The 19,893-nt window shown below is 42.5% G+C and overlaps 1 protein-coding gene across 1 annotated transcript in view; it reads left to right on the top strand.

Moving 5' to 3' along the window:
• NCS1 (neuronal calcium sensor 1) overlaps nucleotides 1-5,633 on the top strand; it is a 61,241-nt gene extending 55,608 nt beyond the window's left edge. The window contains exon 9 of the mRNA XM_075185191.1: nucleotides 1,010-5,633. The gene's annotated coding sequence lies outside the window, so the exon portion shown is untranslated. The remainder of the gene's footprint in view (nucleotides 1-1,009) is intronic.
• Nucleotides 5,634-19,893: the final 14,260 nt, after the last annotated feature.

Here is a 19,893-nt window from a genome sequence, read left to right as displayed (position 1 = left end):
GAGAAAGTGTCTGCAACAAGACATTTAGAGAGTTACAGAATTCCTACTTCTATATGTACCAGCTGTTTCTGCCTGCAAAGTGCCAGGACTGCAACGCCACAAGGGGGCGCTGTACTGTCCTCACCATACAGTAGATACATAAATGTTATATATCTTCACTTGTTGGGCTTGTGTAGTACTAGTAGAGTGTAATAGAGCTATGTAGATGGCTACATTACTGCTATATGTATATAGTGCGGTATGTCTGAAACATAGGAGGCCTACAGGAGTTCTCCGCAAGCTAAAATATAAGCCATAAATCTGTAGCAAAAACTGCCTTTACGAATTATGGGTCATTTATTTGTCCTATCCCCTATTGGACAATACCTCCACCTTCTTTATTAACTACCCCCTATGTATCACATATTTGATGTTGATGTCTCAGAGGACATCACCATGACCTTATCGGAGCCACTGGCCCGCGTCTTTGGACAGTATGCAGAGAAAACAGCTTTTAGCCCCGTCTTGGGCATTTAATTCATATCTTCTATGTATGGGAGTTGTGTAGTGAATGAGACATCTGATTGGATAGGAGTCACAGCCATCCAATCAGGTGCCACATTCACTTCTGCATTCCATATATATACGAAGGATGAATTTAGTCCTCCGGGGCTCACAGGTGTCTTCTCTTTATGATGTGACGCGGTCAGAAGTCTACAGTCAGGTAATGTCCTCACGTGGTTATTAAGTACAGTGGTTGACGTTGTCCAATTGTTCATATAAACACTGTAGAGGTTCTGCTGCTGGTCACCGCTAAGTTTACATCTATGGATTTTCGGTCAACGAATGTGATTATAAAATAAAAGTCTCATTGGATATTTGCAAATGTACATATTGCTCTTTTAAATGAGAAGTAAACAGATTAGTAGAAATTCAATAAAGTAACCAGTGTGTCATAGCTTTTACCCAACGTATTGCTCGTATTTGTCCCCCAGCCATTGATGCTCATCATCTTGCGCTTTTTCCGCAGATGCCCTGGGTACTAATACCCTTCCTGTGCCACCAGACCATGTCAGCAGCTTGTCTCCCTCTTTTCAATCACTCCCATATGGCGCAAGGACGAGGACACCCATTCCAGCCTGCCCTCTTCTCTCCTGAGATCCTCCGCTCGGGCACTGGCAAGCCTCGGAGAGTGGGAACGGCAGCCACAGCTATGCCCCCGGTACCAAACATGCTTCAGCTTTCCGACGTCCCTTCTCCTTCCTGCCGCTTCTTGTGTGTCCTTGCACTCCGAGAGGATTGCTTATTCACAAGGAAGAAGCCCGTCCACCACCGTGCTCCCGGACTACGTCCCGCTAGACCTTTACTTTCTGGGAGTTCACGAATCCTCAAACTGGGTAATGGAAGAGGGGAGGCAGACGTGGGTGATTGCAAGAGGAAACTTAAGACTAATAGAGGTCGTCTGAGTCTTGCAGTATTTATGGAACAAAGGACCTTTCTTGGGGACATCCCAGGAGAACGCTATGAAAGGACGTGGCTGGATCTGTGTATATGGCCTGAGTTTGGCAACGCACGGCAGTCCATGGATGTGGGTCAATTTACATGATGCTGAATTGTGCTTTTTTTTGTGAATAAGTGATTTTTTTATACATATATATATATAAAGCTTATCTTTTTATTTATTTTTCATGTGAATGTTGTCACCTGCTTGTATCAGACGGATGAGGAAAAACATATTGGCTGCATTTCATATGTCTTGTTCTGGGTTTTAATAGTACATAAAGACACATATATCTTATGCAACAGAAGGGTTAACGCACCGGCTCCAGACCAGGTCTGTCTGGGAGCAAATTGACCCTTTACATTCCGTGCCTGGATCATTTCTGCTGACTTCAGGGGAAAAAAAACAATCTTAAGTTCATTTACTGCAAGTAATCTTTAATATTTATTTTGTGGGTTCCTTCTTGCTGGCGAAATTTGAAGTCAATCACATGGTAAAGAAATCCATGATATAGCAAAATTGCCGAAATATCATTTTTGTGCAGTACCACTTACGGCTTCTAGGAGGCGCTCTCTCCATTGATGGAGATGTTTTGGTTTTTATCCAAACCTTAAACATGCTTTATACTACAACGGCACGGTGTGGCTGTCCTTAGTACATGAAGTTTGCTCAAGAAGTGGCAGTGCCTTTGTCTAAGCCAGCAGAAGGAGACTTACAAAATAAGATCTAACTAGAACAGGTGTCTTTGCCTGTTGTATAGTGTCCCCCTATGCCACGATCGATATGCCACGATCACAGCGATAAGTAGGATTTTATTTTAAAATGCTCCATTTATTTAAAAAATAAATAAAATAAAATGCAGAAGCATCTGAGTGGCTCTAACGATACCGCTCTGCAGCGGTAAGGGTTAAATCCGCTATGCCAGATTCCTTTGTTGCGTGCTTGGCATCTTGTCAGCTCGCACGTGCACAGTGGCCCAGACTTGGAATCCGCGTTCCACTAGTGTGGAAATTTAAATACAGTTTATAAACATACTTAATTTATTTAAAAAGGAAATGTAAAACATGTATGCATTGAAAATGTGCTTTATTCAAGGAATAAAACATCTGTTTAATGATTTTGCTCCATTATCCTGAGATGGTGGAAACAGAACAGGTCACGGTGGCAGTACAAGTACCGTCGTAACACTTTGCAAAGGCATGGGGTAGCATGCTCTTGGCCCTTTTGATAACTACCCACCTAAATTACATAGCACCACAAAATGATGGCTTCCCGGGTAAATGAGCGATGGTCCTTGTAGGCATTATAACGCATGTGGATCACTCCATTGGTGGACTAAACCAATAACGGGCCCATTGGCTACACAGATACCATTCTTGCTGTTTTGTTTTTCTGTCCCCCCCCCCCTTCCCATCCATTACTGCTCAAAAAAAAATATTGCATCCTTTTGGCGTTTTCTATGGTTCCAAACAGAACCGAAAAAAACTATGTAAAGGAACTTGTGTGTCCAGGCATATTCATTCATCTCCACAAAATGGCTGGAGGCAGCCATTTTGTGTGCTCCACCAATATTCAGCCAATGAGGCGTGATGCCTCAGTGATGTCACTGCTTCTTAGTAAATGCATAGTCCGCCTTCTCGTGAACTTTTGTTTCTCTCATTAAATGGGAGTGGGCATCGGGTACACGTTTAGCTGACAAACCCTGGTGTAGCTATGCAGAGAAGCGTTGGGCTGACGCAGATGTGCATTAATGTCTGCTCTAGAGGTACGATAATAACAATGGCATACTTTGCATTCAGAAACCTACTGTAAAGAACACATCACTAAGCAAGACTCTGTATGACCTGCACCCTGCATGCTTTCCACCAATTAAAATGGTTCATTTATGGTATTGACACCTGTAGATATTGGCAGCACTGGCTCTGTAGCACGAATCATTGAAGTACGGCCATGGGTGCTAAACCGGCCCCCTAACATGCCTGCCTTGCAAGCAAACTCAGGTGTGTCTAGCAACGCATGGGTTAATCCAGGAGAAACTATGTAAGGCGGAGGAGTTATTACAAAAAAAAAATGTGCCAACCCTTGTATCCTGTAAGAGACTGAAATACATCACAGGAGAACTCGATGGGGCTCTGCCAAAGTAAAAACACCATTTATCTTTTCATGTGGACCATAAATTAACCACCCGACATCCACAGACCATGTTGTGTTATTACAGCAATGTCGGGTTCTGTAGTGGGAGGTGAGAATAATGTACAAGTTCCTAAAGAAATCCAATCTCCTGAAAGTATTTCCTACTTATCCAAGTCTTCTTCTAGAGATCGGGAGCAGATACTGTTTAACACCTTTGCTGTCGGACAAGCAAGACTTCTATGAATGTAACTTTTTGTTATTTTTTTTATTTCTGCTCGGACATTTAAAACGGCTGCATGTTTTCATGGGTTGAATTAAATTCTCGCCTATTGCCACATCTTTGCAATCTTTCATGCTGCCTAATTGCTCAGCTGACGGTATGATTTGCTTTTGTTGCAGGAAACGGCTTTGATTTAGTGTTTTACTGTGTATCTGACTAAAGAGGATTCTAATACCCTACGCGTTTTATGCATAGTTGTCTTCTCTCTCGGAATGTTCGGGGGACTCCTGAATTGGTGAGAACTCCCGAGCTATTGAGAGAGAGCAGGAAATTCTCCCGCAAAGACACTTAACCAGCCTGCAAGGTGGACAGAAATATGCCATGATTATGCAAATTACATCTTAAAGCCCCACCCACCTCATTGAACTTGCAAAATTAGCATGATCATACCCCTTACTACGCTATGCCTGGTTTATTGCTATGGCTTACAGTATATAAGACTGTTTAATTAAACGGGCTCTCCTCTTCTGAATATCCCCTTCTTAAAATAACATGCCCCATTTAGGGGACTCCTGTCACTGAATCCAGGTGCCGGGCTACGAATGTGTTACACGCCATCCACAACTCTGCAATAGAGTTATAATAGAGGATTATTTAACAAATATACTGTAACCTAGGGCAACTAATTAGCCAGTCACTTTTATCTGTCTAGTCCTGTTTTTGATAACGAAAGCAAATGTCTGTTCGCAAATAACCAAATCAATGCGTATTACAAACGGCATGACTAGAAGTAGTTTATTTCCACCATAAGGCAGCAGAAAATTAATGCCACCGATTTTGCAAATCATTCCCTTAACAAGCGATGCAATCTTTTTTTTTTATGTTTTGTTTTTCTTTAAAGATAAACAATAAATTCATTAAAACAAAACATTGGTTTCTTTACAATACCGAATTTTTAAAATCATAATACCACATAGACTGCAAAGATTTTCAAAGCTAATGCTACATATTGCAAATTTTGACTTGAAAGCTCTATTTATGGCTCTTTCAATAGTATTAGATCAAAATAACCACAAACGATCTCAGTATGGGAAATGAGATTAGTCACTTGGTGCTAGATTTACTAAACCGCGGTTTTGAAAAAGTGGAGATGCTGCCTATAGCAACCAATCAGATTCTAGCTGTCATTTGTTTAGTACATTCTACAAAATGACAGCTAGAATCTGATTGGTTGCCATAGGCAACATCTCCACTTTTTTTCAAACCCGCAGTTTAGTAAATATACCCCTTAATCTGGGTGTGGTTTGATGGAGCTGAGTGACTTATTTTGTACCAACCTTCCAATCAGTAATGTAAGCAGCTTTTGCTATTTGAATTTTGCATAAAACTCCCATAAATTGTCAGATCTCTATTCATCCTGTCACACTCAATCAGCATTTTCTTTTCTTATGCTCGTCTTGTTGCCTTCTCTAAAGTCTGGAGTAAAACCATCAAAAAAAATGAATTTAAAGTCAAGGGTGAGACATAAACTCATCAAGTGAAATTAAATACTTGTTTCAGTGTTAACATCCGCATGTGGTATATGCTATAAATATGTAAACATGCAAATATTTTTAACAAAATAAAGAAAAAAAATAAGAGGGGCTGACCTACTATGTGCAATGCTTATGTTGTGACTTGTTTTAAAGAGAAAATGTACCATATTTGTATGTTGTTTTTTCTTGTTTTGTTTTAATTTTATTTATTTTTATAAATATTCAATAAAAGACACAGACATCATTCTGCACATTAAAAATCTAATTTCTCTGCAATTTTTGCATTTATTAATGTGTGTGTGTGTGTGATCTGACAGAACTTATTGCTTTGCTAAAGTTAATTTAGATATTGGCTTATAGGGTGCGCCTAGTGGGCTACATTTTCAAATACTTCCCAAAGAAACTTTTCTGCGCCTATGTAAATTGCAATCAGTACTGGGGCAGCACAGTGGTTAACATTGCTGCCTCTCATCACTGAGTCATGAGTTCGATTCCAACCAGGGCCCAATGTTTGTGGAGACCCCATTCATGTGAGTACAATTTACTCAATTTAATTATAATACACTTTTTGCCTTTTAAATCCTCCTTTTAGTAAACGTGTTATCATATAAAAGCTGAGCCTAAGATTAGAGTGTAGGAACTGCATCTAACATGCAGAAAAATAAGGATTTATTGAGCAGTTGGTAAATATTGAAAAATAAAGACATTTCTAGGACAAATCTAAAACCCGAATTTTGGCAGTCTCCCGGACATTTCGGAAGAGCAGGCAAGTCTCCCGCATCCCGCAATTCCCTGTCCAAAATAACGCGATTCACGGTGAATCGCATCATTTTGGCCCCACCCCTGCGACAAAACGGCATTTCCGTCGTGGGGGTGGGGCCAAAATGATGTGACTGACCACGCCCCTGACCCCTAGTCACGCCTCTCTCCTGAGAGAGAGGCGTTTACTTGCCTGCTCCTGTGCTGCTGATTTCCCTGCCTCTGTACAGCTCAGCACTTCCTGGTTGGGTGGTCACATGATCGCGGCTGGGAGGCGGCATATACAATCTGTAGACTATATAAAGCTCACCTGGACACTGCCGCCTTGTCAGGGCAACAAGTTACCACTTTGTGTCTGGCTCTCCCTGTGTTCTCTGTGCTGTTTCTGGTGTTTCCCTGTCTATGACCTTTGACCTGTTTTAACCTCTGCTTCTGGATCCGCTGCTACCTGTGTATCCGACCCGGCTATCCTAATTGACTACGCTGCTGCCTGTTCCCCTGTGTATCCAACCCGGCGACTCTCTTGAGTGTGGTGTGTCCTCAGTGTATCCGACCCGGAGTTCCACTGTATGCGGCTTGGATTCTTCTGTATGTGCAGAGTTTCTTCAGCTAACTGATCCTGCTCCTCTGTGTCGTACTACACTACTTCTACAGAGCCTATTTTCCTTACCATCTGTCACCTATCACGTCAGTGGGCTAACCTAAGGGCCGCAACCTGCTGACCTCCGGCAGCAAAATCCATCTCGCCTTGCGGCGGTTCTTGGTGAACACCGGGAGGTTTGTTGGACTCCGCTTCTTAGGAAGGACAACGCTAACACTGACTGATAAAAAACTCCTGACAACCGTAACACTTCCCCAGTTTCCTAAAATGCTGCTCAGTTTAGCCAAATTTATGGCTTACATTAATCATGAGAGTGGAGGAACATGTGGGACTTCTGTGTGTGATCTGTTTATTATAATGCTGGAAATTCTCCACCAAACAACTGTGCAGTTAGTAGAGGTAATTTACAAAGAGCAAAATTCAAAGTGACCTCCACTGACTTGGAATGCCAAATGGACATTGATTTTTTTTGTTTTGTCTGCTCATCATTTGAAGTCGGCACCATGAGTACCGACAGTGCGTTTCTCATTGTGATTAACTGATCACTACTTCAGTTTTCAGTGTCCATTCTGCTCTATTGCAGTATACACAACTCCACATAACTGCAACTCGTCAAGAATGGACACCAACATGTGCATGGATGCAACCTGGTCTCAGCATTTAGTGATTACATACATAGAGAAACCAGCATCACGTATTTTATCTGCAAATATATATACTAATATCCTTATCTAACTAATCAACATGACTCCTTTTAGAACTTAATTTTACCTACATTTCCACTCTCATCACTAAATTAACTCAAAGTAAGTGGATCCCTTGGTGGTTGTGAGAACGAGGAAGAAATGGGACGGGAGATTCAAGATCACATGAGCGCAGCCATCCCCGGCCAGAAGCACGGAGCAGCGGCTGCGATCGGCGGTAAGTTCCTGACAGATCCACACTACAGATGATACTGTATATGTATGACGTGTATCAACCTATCCATTCATGAGCCAATATATAGTAAAATAATTCTATTTACTGCATGTACATTGCTTTAGCATAAATGAATCATGGACTAACCTACTAAATACACAACAAATTACTTTATTATACAATAATATGGGAGAAGAAATGTTATTTTTGTGGCTTAAAATGCGGGAACAGATAAGTGTAAAGTCAGGTAAATGGACCCATTATATGCTAGAGGCTCAGAGGATGCAAAGTGGAGGTTTGACTTCAATTAATTCTAGAATCTTACACAGAGTTGTTAAGTCGTCGGCAGCATTTGTGAATCCAGCTACAGATCAGTCATCTTAAGACCACGTATAAATACAATAGGACATAGTTTTATGTCAATTTTGTTCCCAAATCAAAGAATTGCTGATGTATCATGGACCGCTAAATGGAATTTGCTCCCTGGTAACAAGAACATTGGGTCAGTTTTTAAAACAGCTGCCACGTTATCTCTCTGAACAGTGGTCTGCAACTGATTCTACCGTTGGCTGAATACATCATAGGAGTCGTGCGGTAGATTAATGTCTAAGGACTGTTCCCTGGTAACCTACTTCTCTTTTTCTAGTGTCAATTTGAGGTAGAACGTCAGAGTACAGCAGAAGTATGCACAAAATCTCTTTGATGTACTGACCCGTGGTCTTCCTGCTGTGCTGTTATATTCTCAATAAATAAAGAAATTCTGTTACATTCGAGAATGAAGATTCTTGGTAAGTGATCATAGGTGAGTTGGCCAGAAAGAAATTACATTACTTTTTTGTGCTTTTAGTTTAGCGATAAATCGTTATACATTAAATATGTAAAGGCCCCTTCAACCCTTATTAAAGAAACACTAACCCCCGCGATTGATATATCTATGCATGAACCATTTCAGTGTTTAGTGTTGCCCCAACGTTCCACTGCAGCTCTGTTAAAAATTAAAGCGTTACCTCCCTGGTCCATTACAGACAGCTGAGGCTATAGTCTTCTGTCACCACCGGCCCTGACACTATATACCAGGCTTGGCTAACCTGTGTCACTCCAGGTGTTGTGAAACTACAAGCCCCAGCATGCTTTGCCAATATATAGCAGCTTATTGCTGGAAGGGTATGCTGGGACTTGTAGTTTCGCAACACCTGGAGTGCCACAGGTTAGCCAAGCCTGCTACAAACTCATACACACAGTAAATTTCTGAACAGCAAGTCTGTTAAGGTGTCAGTCATACTGTGTCTGCTCTGTTAGAAAAACATTTCCCCATAATATAATCAGCTACAGGGAACAAAAGAGCACATGATGGGTTTGTTTTGTGTAGTATAATCAATCCAATTATTTCATGCATATTGTTCAGCTCTGTAATACAAAGCCTTTGATATATATTAAAGTCAAATAGAGGCTTTTCTAATGGCAGATCAATCATTAATAGTCTAAAGATTAGTTTAATTAGCAGAAGCCAGTACATTGCTGCTACTACCTAGATTAGTGTATTATTAGTGACAGACATGTGGTTGTATTCAGAAGCAGTTGTGGATTCTCTCAGAATATTTTTTTTATTTCTGTCAATCCTGTTCCAGATGGATTATTTTGGGGATCAAGGTGCCGGAAAACATTTTTTTTTTTTCTGAAGACACTTGGGGGTATATTTACTAAACTGCGGGTTTGAAAAAAAATGGAGATGTTGCCTATAGCAACCAATCAGATTCTAGCTGTCATTTATTTAGTGCATTATACAAAATGACAGCTAGAATCTGACTGGTTGCTACAGGCAACATCTCCATTTTTTTTTTTAAACCCGCAGTTTAGTAAATCTAGCCCCAGGAATATTTTTTTGTGTTTTTTATTTATTTGTTACTAACTAAATTTGGATTAAAATCTTACAAGACTGGATCCTACAGAATATAGAAGAACAGAGTTGGTAGGTATGAATGTTTTTGTTTTTAATAAAATTTTGTGGTTTTAACAAAGGATGCATTTTATGTACATCTTGCAATGGTGCACTGCAGGACACAGCGAGCCCTGGGTGTCGGGGTCTGCTGGCACTTGTGGTTCCCCTAGTGCCAGCATGTCCTGGGAGCCATGGGTATGATGGTGGTTGTAGTACTACAATCACCAGCATGCTCAGACTGTTCATGGCAGCCCGGGCTTGCTGGGGCCTGTAGTTCACCAATGTTAAATAGTGTTTCATTCATTTTTTAAAAAAAAATATTTATTACCCCACACCCAGCGCCTACGGGGGTGGGAAGAGCCCTAGTGCTGTCAGTACGGGGCTGGGTATCCCTGGGGGGGGGACGCAATTTTATTGATGACCCCAACTCCTTAGGGAATCCAGCCCTGTGCTGATCAGCCTGGAGCTGGTTGGTATCATGGCAGAGGGGCCCCATGCTACAGGGTCACCTGCTATGGTGCCACCAGCCCTGGCTGGCTAAGCCTAGCACTGGTTGGAGGAGAATAGGGAAGACCCCACGCTCTGTCCCCCCCCCCCCCCCCCCGATTCTCCTCTGACCAGCACCAGGCTGGCAGCACTAGGATTATTATGCCGGGGAAAGGGGGGGAATGTTTGCCTGCTCTCTCAGGAGTCTTCCTGACATTCTTGGAGAGTAGTCAACTATGGATAAGTGTCAGTGTCAGTATTTCTTCCGTTGGAATTTCGTACCCAACCCAACATTTGGAAATCTGTCACCAGGACAGGGGGCGTGGCCACATCACAGTGGGGGCTCCTCCCCTCCCCTCCAAACACCTTCATTGCTGTGTGTAGTGAATGAGATATACCTCCTAAATTTCCCACCCACGGGACAAAGCTGCCTAAATCTGTATAGTTGGAAGGTATGAGTAACAAATATGCTGTTTTTATATTTTACCAACATTCCTGATTGGAAAATCATAAACACTAGGCCACGCCCATTATATTCCCAAACCACGCCCAGTCTGTCTAAACCAGGCCCATTTCAGGTGAGGCCACACCTCTTTCAGCTGAATTTTAGCACATATGGTTGATATGTGTCATGAGTAAGAGGTGCACCAATATAGTTAATGTCTCATTTGGCAAATTGGCTAGTTCATAAATATAAATGTCTACTTTAAAGATCTGGGAGATTAGGAGATTATCCTAAAACTCATGATAATAAGTCATTTGAGCTCTGTTATTACTTCATTCATTTCAATTCATTCCTAAAGTCAGGCCTAAGATTGCAGGGCTGTAACTGTTTTATCCCACTATTCACCACAGGGTGTCACTCTTTCTCCACAGGGTGCCAGGCCTGGTGTCCATTATTTTCACAATAGCTGTAGTATGTCTAATCTCCAGTCATTAGTAGAATAATGTAAAAATGTCAAGAGGTCGGATATTTCAACCACATCACTGTGTCAAGCAAAAATACGGAGGAAGAAGGAAGTAGCATAGAAGCTGGAGGGCAGGTTATACAGAAACATGAGGAAATGGGTTATTAAGTGATCCAAGGATTGGTCGGACAGTATAGATGATGCCACGGGCTAATTAAACTACCGGTACTTAAAAAAAGACAAATTACTTTGTGCTGAGTAAATAGTTTTTCTCAGATGTCCTATGGTGGGACAGTTAGAGGACTATGCAATTTAGGCAAAAGGTTGGCAACCTGTAGCTCCCTAGGTTTGATATAACTACAAGTTCCAGCATGCCATGACAGCCTCTAGCTGACAGAGCATGCTGGAATTTGTAGTACCACAATGTCTGGCTCGTTACATGTCGCTGTAATCTAGTTTATTGCACTGAAAGAATGGAGGATTCATAGCAGCCAATGGTTGCCTGGGCATGCTTGAACTTGTAGTCTCACAACAACATATAGAGAGAGACACAGGTTGCCCACGTCTGATTTAGACAGAGTAGCCGATCCATGTCATAGAATCGCCATAGAGATACGGGTACAGTAAGAACACGAAATCTGTTACCACACGTATATGGATTTAATTTGTTCTGTGGTTTTAGAAAGACAATCTGGCTTCCTGTGTAGTTCATTAACTGCTGCTGTTGTCCCACAGACACATTTTATGGCAAAACCATCAACTTGTCGTGACCCATCTCAATTCAGCTAAGCCTAGTTGCGAATGGAAATTGAGAACATGTCTTTTTTTTATTTTTTATAAAAGTCCAATAACATGAGTCTGTCCTTCTGGCTCGGGGGTAAGGACTCGTTCTTCCAGCTGAATTATGTCCTCATTCTAAGACAGGGACAAAAACACATTACTCTGTGTGCATCAATGTCCCTTAAATGTGTATTCAACATAACCACAAATTATGAATGAGAACTAAGAAAGGATTTCAAGAAAAATGCTTTGAGTCTTATTCTCTTTTCTTTCAAGACTACAAATCCAAGTTCTCTTGTTATTTTTTTTTTATTTTGTTTTTAATGGAATTTTAATCGGGGAAAATTGAGATAATATTTTTGTCCTCCCACCAGCCACCCAAATTAGTGTTTATTTACCTTTCACGGCAATCCCTGCCCCCCTTGGATCTTATGGTCTAAATTTTCTACCGCACACACTGGTCCAGTGTGAAAACAACTCAATGAAGCTACCTGAATGTTTTTGGAGTGTGGGAGGAAACCGGAGCACCCAGAGAAAACCCACGCAAACACAGGGAGAACATACAAACTCTACACAGATAAGGTCATAGTTGGGAATCTAACTCATGACCCCAGTGCTGTGAGGCAGAAGTGCTAACCACTGAGCCACCCTGCTAACCACTGAGCCATCGTGCTGCCCGTCCATAATTTATTGTCTTGTACATGCTGTCCAGGTAACTTCATGCAGGCTGGTGTCCTATACTAAAATATACAAAGCTGAACTAGGGATAGAATGCAAACAGGTTATCTCAAGGTAGGAAACCCGAGTGTCGACTAGACTTCAACTCCCATGTTGCTCTGTCTTCTAACAGCTCTATTCCTGTGTGAATAATGTCATAGGACGGGGAATGGGATTGGTGTGGCCATTAGCACAAACAGATGTGCACTGAGACACTGAATGGCTCAAACATGACTTACATTGCTTTGAAGAAACAGTAAAATATAATTATAGTCCCTTTTATAGGACTTTCTGTTCTCTCCTGAGAGAACGGCCAATTCGGCAGCAAGGGTGCTGGTCTGTCTGCAAGGTGAGTGCGGGCGTGGTGCGATGACGCAGACTCTGTTGTCAAGCCCCGCCCACCGCAGTGAATACTGACCAGGTAATGATGTCATCGCCTTGCCCCGCCCACTTGGTGACAACAATGGTGTAGTTAAGTCACACACACTCCTTTTTGTTTCATACCTTCATTCCGCATCCCCCACGTTATGGAAAGAATGCAATCATGATTAGCAGCAATGGCAATATGTATTGTGGAGAACACATAAAAATGGGGTTGGGTTGGGTTCGCTTGACCGATGAGGAAAAATTCGACATCGTCAAGCCCTACAAATAAAATCCGAATTTCTGCAAAACCGATTGGAAAATAAACAGACTTACCTTGAAGCCGACGCTGGAGATCTCTGATTGGAGCACCGAGCTGACAGCAAGTTATTCAGATTGGAGAAGTGTTCGGCGCTGCAGCTTAACGTCATTGCGACGTCTGTCAATAGAAAGTTAAACCGGCAATGTGGGGACCCCTAAGGTTAAGTACTTAAACACTTAACCCGACATTGCCGCTTTAAATTTCTATTGACAGACGCGGTGATGACGTCAAGCTGCAGTGCCGAACACTTCTCCAATCAAAATAACTTGCTGTCAGCATGGTGATCCAATCAGAGATCTCCATTGTCGGGTCACGGTGGGTGGGGCTAAATGAAACGATTCACCGGGACCCCGCCACCACCTCCCCCTCAGGATCTCCCGTTGGCAAGTATGATATCAGTTCAGTCCACAAAATGTCTGCCCTAGGTGTGTTTTGTGTGACACTTAGAGGTATATTTACTAAACTGCGGGTTTGATAGAGTGGAGATGTTGCCTATAGCAACCAATCAGATTCTAGTTATCATTTATTTAGTACATTCTACAAAATGACAGCTAGAATCTGATTGGTTGCTATAGGCAACATCTCCACTTTTTCAAACCCGCAGTTTAGTAAATATATCCAATTTAAATTGTTTTAAAGGCGTAGATTTAACAAACCTTCTAAAAAGGAAAGGTGGAGGTGTTGCCCATAGCAACCAATCCGCATGTAGCTATCATTCGTCTAATACATGTTAGAAAATGATAGCTAGAATCTGATTGGTTGCTATTGGTAACACCTCCACTTTTCCTTTTTAGTAAATTTGATAAATCGACGCCTTTAAAACAATTAAAATTTTGTTCAGCGAACAAATATGTATATTATACATACTATGTGAATAAAGTAGATTTTTTAATAGACCCCTCAGGTTATATAATTTCTTTCACTTTTCCTTTAAAATGTGAAAAATGCAAAAAAAAAAAAAAAAAGAGAAATATGTTTTTCTGTTTATGTCTTACTTGCTTTCCAGAGCCGTTATCATAGAGACACGAAGGGAGAGGCCGCTATGTAAGGAGGGGTGTTCTGCGGAGACAGGAGACAGAAAGCAGTCAGGGGGGGATTTATGAAAGACTTAGAAGACCAGCGAGAATGGAGGGGGCTGTTTAAGTTAAGGTCAAGTTTCACTTCCCAGTTACGTGGGCATTTATACAAATAAAGAAGATATATCAGTAAGCAGAGATATTACACGGTGGAAAAACTAGATCAGACGTAAGCCAATAAAACCCACTATATACAAATGTATGAATGGTAGTAAAAAATATACAGAGTATTTAAACCATGTATTTAATGTAAAGAAGTAGTATGTATTGAAGACGTCTCAGAGCAGAGCTGTCATCATAGCTACAACCAAAGCACTAAGTAAGGACGTATCCGGATGGATGTGTATAAGGTAAAAGGGTGAATGTAACTGTTTTAATACAAATCGCTTCCAAAATATATATGTCTATCTTTATATTTACATTACAACATACTTACCAACTTTTCGGTAGAGGTTTCCGGGAGAGGTGGGCGTGATGGGGGCGGGGGGGGGGGGGGGTTCCAAAATGCGCGTCATTATGGGCCCGCGACGTAATGACGCAATCGCGTCATTTGACAGCGGGGGCGGGGACAAATGCTCACCGAGAATCGCGGCGTTTGGGAGCTAATTCTGCCCACTTCCTAGTGAAGTGGGCAGATCCGGGATATTGCCACAATCGCCCGGGAGTCCGGGAGACTCTCGCAAAATGCGGGAGTCTCCCGGACATTCCGGGAGAGTTGGCAAGTATGCATTACAATGCCCCAAAATCTCTTTTTTTATTTTGTTTATAAGTGAATTACGCAACAAATTAAGTAACGGTAAATTAAAATTAATAATTCTCTAGAATGTGGTAGATAAATGGTAACTAGAATCTAATTGGTTGCTGTGGGCAAGACCTCCACCACTTAGACCAGCGGTGGGCAACAGGCGGCCCATGGGCCAGGCCTCAGCTAGCGGCTCTCCAGGTGACTACTCCCGGTCTCGATTAGAACGGGGGCAGCCGACCTCCGCATCACGAGACCTCCTCTGCAAGCGGGATACCCGGAGGAGGAGGAAGTGCACTGTGCTCTGCCTCCTTCATCTGTGTGGCCCCTACGAGGGCTGGAGGGCCGCTCCTGCAGCAATACAACTACTTCATGTTGCCCATCACTTCCTTAGACAGTGTACTAGTCGCCTAAAATCAGTATTCAGTCTATAAATTGTCACTGGTTTTTAGTGAATTGATTCATAGCTGTCTGAGAAACTCAGGGCGAGACCTCCCAGACTCTCTTATAAATTGCATATCTGCCTGAAAGGTTGGTGATGACATGACGTATTGATGCATGTATTGTGTCTTCAAGCCACGCCCACAGCGCTGAACACCCAATGGGCAGGGGCGTGATGATGAAGTCAGCATCATCATACGCCTTGCTCCACCCACTTGATGATGCGAGTGTCACCAAGCCACGCCCCATCTCTTCTGTTTCATGCCCCGCCTCCGTATGGAATTGACAGGCTCAATATGGCTTCAGCCTACACTGAGTGTAGGTGACAAGTTTAAAGGGCCACCGCACCTAAAACACAAGTCAATCTACATAAACTGAAATAAGTGGGGAAGACATTCACCTACACTCAGCAGACTTTCTGTTAGGAAACCCTCCGACTTTGCAGCCAGATACTTTTGATCATGTTTTACAGGACAGATATCATGGGCTTGTAATTAACTGTATATCAACCGTAAATACAATGTCAAACATTTCAAGTAGTGTCCAGTTATGTGAGGTGCTCCTGGGGTCTCAGGCCAGGACCTCTGTGTCTCAGTGCTTCACCTCTAGGCTATTACAGCAGGTGCGTTGCTGCACCTCTCTCCGTGTCCTCTTGCTGTGTATTGTGTCTTCACCGACCTAGTGAGCCCAGCTGTAATGAGTTCCCAGCAATCTCCAGCAGCCTATAAGGCCTGTACTTAGGAGTTGGTTGGGAGAATTCTGTGGTCTGTCCTGCTTTATATCACTGCATTGGATTAGGATTTACTGCATTCCTGGCTCCCCTCTCCCATCGCTCATCCTGCGTCCACACTGTTCTGCTGTTGCTACCTCCCATCTGCCCTGATTTAAACGGGACAGTTCCAATTTTGAGGTCTCGCTCTCTCCTGTTGTTACATCCGGGACAACTTTGTCCCATGGTCACAAAGTTGGCAAGTATATGTTCGTGTGGCAATAAAGGGGTGTTTTGTAGGGAGTCACGGCCTAAGATTTTCAAAAGGTTTAAGACCCCCCCCCCATGCAACAGCCTTCCCCCTTGGTGACAATATCCAAGTCCTAGGGGACATCTGACAACCTGAGGCAGCTGCTCTAGAGCTTGGAGCCCACGGTCTGGCCCTCTGTTCTGCAGTAGTGGTTGGGTGACGGTTCCTTATCCCTGCTTCAGTCTTGTCTGTTATCCTTCAACTGCCTGTGTTTTGGTTTCTTTTGACTCCAGGTATTGACCCCTGCATTCCTGACCCGGTTTTGTTTGACCCTTAGATATTACTGTCTCCTCCGGCCTCCTGACCTTGGTCTATAACTGTTCTCTTGTGACTCCCTTTGGCTACTGTACCCGTCTAGTCCTTAAATCATAAGCTCTGTGCATGATCTCCCAACCTACACATCCTGTCCCAATTACTAAAGTTGGTTCCTGGGATTGCACTAACTCCCAGTTACTGAACAGTGATCTGCAGCTGATTATTACAAGGGAACTTATACAATGGTGAACGTTATTCACAGCTGCTTTATATAAGGCAACCTGCATTTTAGTTTCATGGTCCTTTCCTTGAAAACCTTTAATTTAGGTAGTGGGTGAACTTTAAGCATATACAACAGAGATACTCTGTCACTCCAGAAGTCTGGAGCCAACTAATAATTACACCAATGAAATTCCTTTAAGGATTAAGGTGGCCTTAAATTTTCTTGTCCGAGACCCAAATTACATTGGAATTACGTTTGCAACTCTGGAGTTGGTGAGTTTTTTTTTACTTTGACAATTAAATCATAGTTGCCTACTCTCCCGGAATGTCCGGGAGACTCCCGAATTTTTGTGAGTTCTCCCGGACTCCCGAGAGAGCAGGCAAAAATCCCGGATCTAGCTGTCTCTGTTGTTGAAGATGGGTAGGGCTAAACGCGGCATCGTGGCCCTGCCCCCTGCTACGATTGACCAAAATTGCATAAGATTGACAGGGGCAGAGCCTAACGGCGCGCCACACATGGCCACGCCCCTTCGATGGACCCCCTCAAACGCAGCTGCCTTAAAAAATAGGCAAGTATGAATTAAATCCATTCCCTCTGTGTACCTGGTTTATTATGCAGGTTTTAATATCCCTTTAAAAAATACTTACTTTCTCTCGAGAATTTTGGGAAGTCCTCACGGAAGAGCAGGCACCCTCCCCTGTCCCACCTGATGTGCCTCAGATAAACTACAGCCATCTAATTTACCATTAACTAAAGTTAAATTCCTTCCCATAGCCCTGGAGTTAATTTTTCTCTGAGTGAAAAACAAAACCCTTGTTTTGCATGAATGAATAAGTGGCCTCACAGCCTACTCTGCCCTTAGGCTCCTGCCTACTGTGCCTAATACGAAGTCCCGCTCTAGTTTTGTGTAAAAGTGGAAATCATTTAGGCTTTGCAGCCAAATCAGCCAAGTAAACCCAAGAGGACAGCAGTGTGGCTGCTCAGTACGTTTAAACTACTAACTGAGGTGATCCTGTGACTGAAGCATTCTTACAAGATGAGTCTGCGGATGTAGGAGTTAATGCTTCCTCTGAATTTGTGGCTCCCTTAACTCATTATGGGTAAAGCTGCAAGGTTTAGCATAAGCGCAAAACATGACTGGAAGATTTTGGGGTTATGATATAAGAGGACTCCTATAACATAAACCACATAACCCACATGCGGTTTTATGTAGACAATAAGCCTTTGTGATATCTCTGCTCTTGTTTGTTGTTGTTCGACAGATCTGTGGTTTGTGACACACAAACCAACACACAATGTACACGGAAGGAGTACATCTGCTCAACACAACCTGCTGTGCTGCCTATATGTGCTTGTATGTAATCCTGACATCCCTGCAAGACTAGAGGTTCTGCTGGCCATGCCACAATGCATCTTATTGAATACAGATAATTTATATAAACCACAGTATCCCTTAGCTCTTGAAAACTGTAACGTGCAAAAAAATTATATATAGAGTATATTGTGATGCTGATACCCGGCATATGACAGACACAACAACTTCTTGCTTGAATAAACAGTGCTTTTATTATTGACGTCACCAATAAGACAGCGCACTATCGTCAGGATGACACCAGACGGCCCTAACTCAGGCTAGACACAGTCCTTCTGCCTAGTCACCGGCCAACTAGCTAGCATCGTTCGCGCCACACAAGTGAACTATACAGATTTAAATACAATAAACACCTCCCTTTAGTATTTGTACTTAGTAGTCTGTGTTAAGCTGGGTGCACACTACATAGTTTTCATCCAATAATCAGCTCAATCAACCGACATACGACCGCTCGTTCAAAAGTCGGGTCAGTGTGTGTAGTGACACGATGGTGGAAAGTCTGACCAAATGAACGATTGTCGCCTCATTTGGTTGGTCGTACCATTTAATATTTTCGTTCCAATCTCGTTTCCGTTGTGTAGTGTGTATAAACTTCCGACCGATGTGTACAAAATTGCAATCATTGCTCACGACAACATGGCTGTAAAAAGTCGCTAAAGGGGCCTCCGCTCTTCCCTTTATCGTCCTAAACAAGGCTAGTGTGTATGCAGTCCATGGACCGAGCGATCGGACCATCGATCGCATGTAAAATCGATCGGCATAAAAAGTTGGTGGAAAATTCTGTAGTGTGTACCCAGCTTTAGTCACGGTTGTTGTCTGATTTATTCTGAACATGTCAGAAATGTTCTCTCTATGAAATTGGGGACGTTTAGAATTGTGACACATACAAATTGGTATAAACTAAGCATACCAATATTTTTATCTAGAAACATTACACAATGAATGACATCAAAGGCATTATGCTCCAGAATCCATATTCCTCAGTGTGTAAATGATAGAGACATGAGAAAACGCTAATGCTACCAAAACACGATGCAGACCAGCCATTGTGCATGACGGCTGAACAACGGGATTAGAGAGCGATATAGCCACACACATGCACGGATCTTATATTTTCAAGCCCCGGGTTAAATGCAGGTTGGGCACACTCATGCACCTTGTATTGCTCCCAATGCAGAATTTGGATTTCTTTAGTGGGATGAGATATTGCAATGAGATTCCAGAAGCTGTCAAAAGCCCATTTAAATGGGTTTTCGTATTAAGCCTAGAATAGAGCCTTGGGGAACCCCAACAGAGGGACAGGACGGGAACATACTGCACACATCATTTTCAGTTAGTTAGTGACCTGTACTAACGAGGTTACAATTGGCTTTAAAATTCTGAGTTAAGATGTGTTCTAAAGCAGGTGAAGCACAAAAATGGAGGTGAAAATAACAGTGAACCAAATGAAACTGTTGCCTATAGCAACCAATCAGATTCTAGAAACCATTTTCTGTAATGTACTAGATAAATGACAGCTACAACCGGATTGGTTGCCTTTTTAGACGCTTAGCATATCTACTCCTGTATATATTTGCCTTTATACATGTATGTAACTTGCGTTA

The sequence above is a fragment of the Mixophyes fleayi genome, chromosome 9 (genome assembly GCF_038048845.1).
Source record: "Mixophyes fleayi isolate aMixFle1 chromosome 9, aMixFle1.hap1, whole genome shotgun sequence".
Lineage (NCBI taxonomy): Eukaryota > Metazoa > Chordata > Amphibia > Anura > Limnodynastidae > Mixophyes > Mixophyes fleayi.
This window is presented reverse-complemented; position numbering and strand designations above follow the sequence as displayed.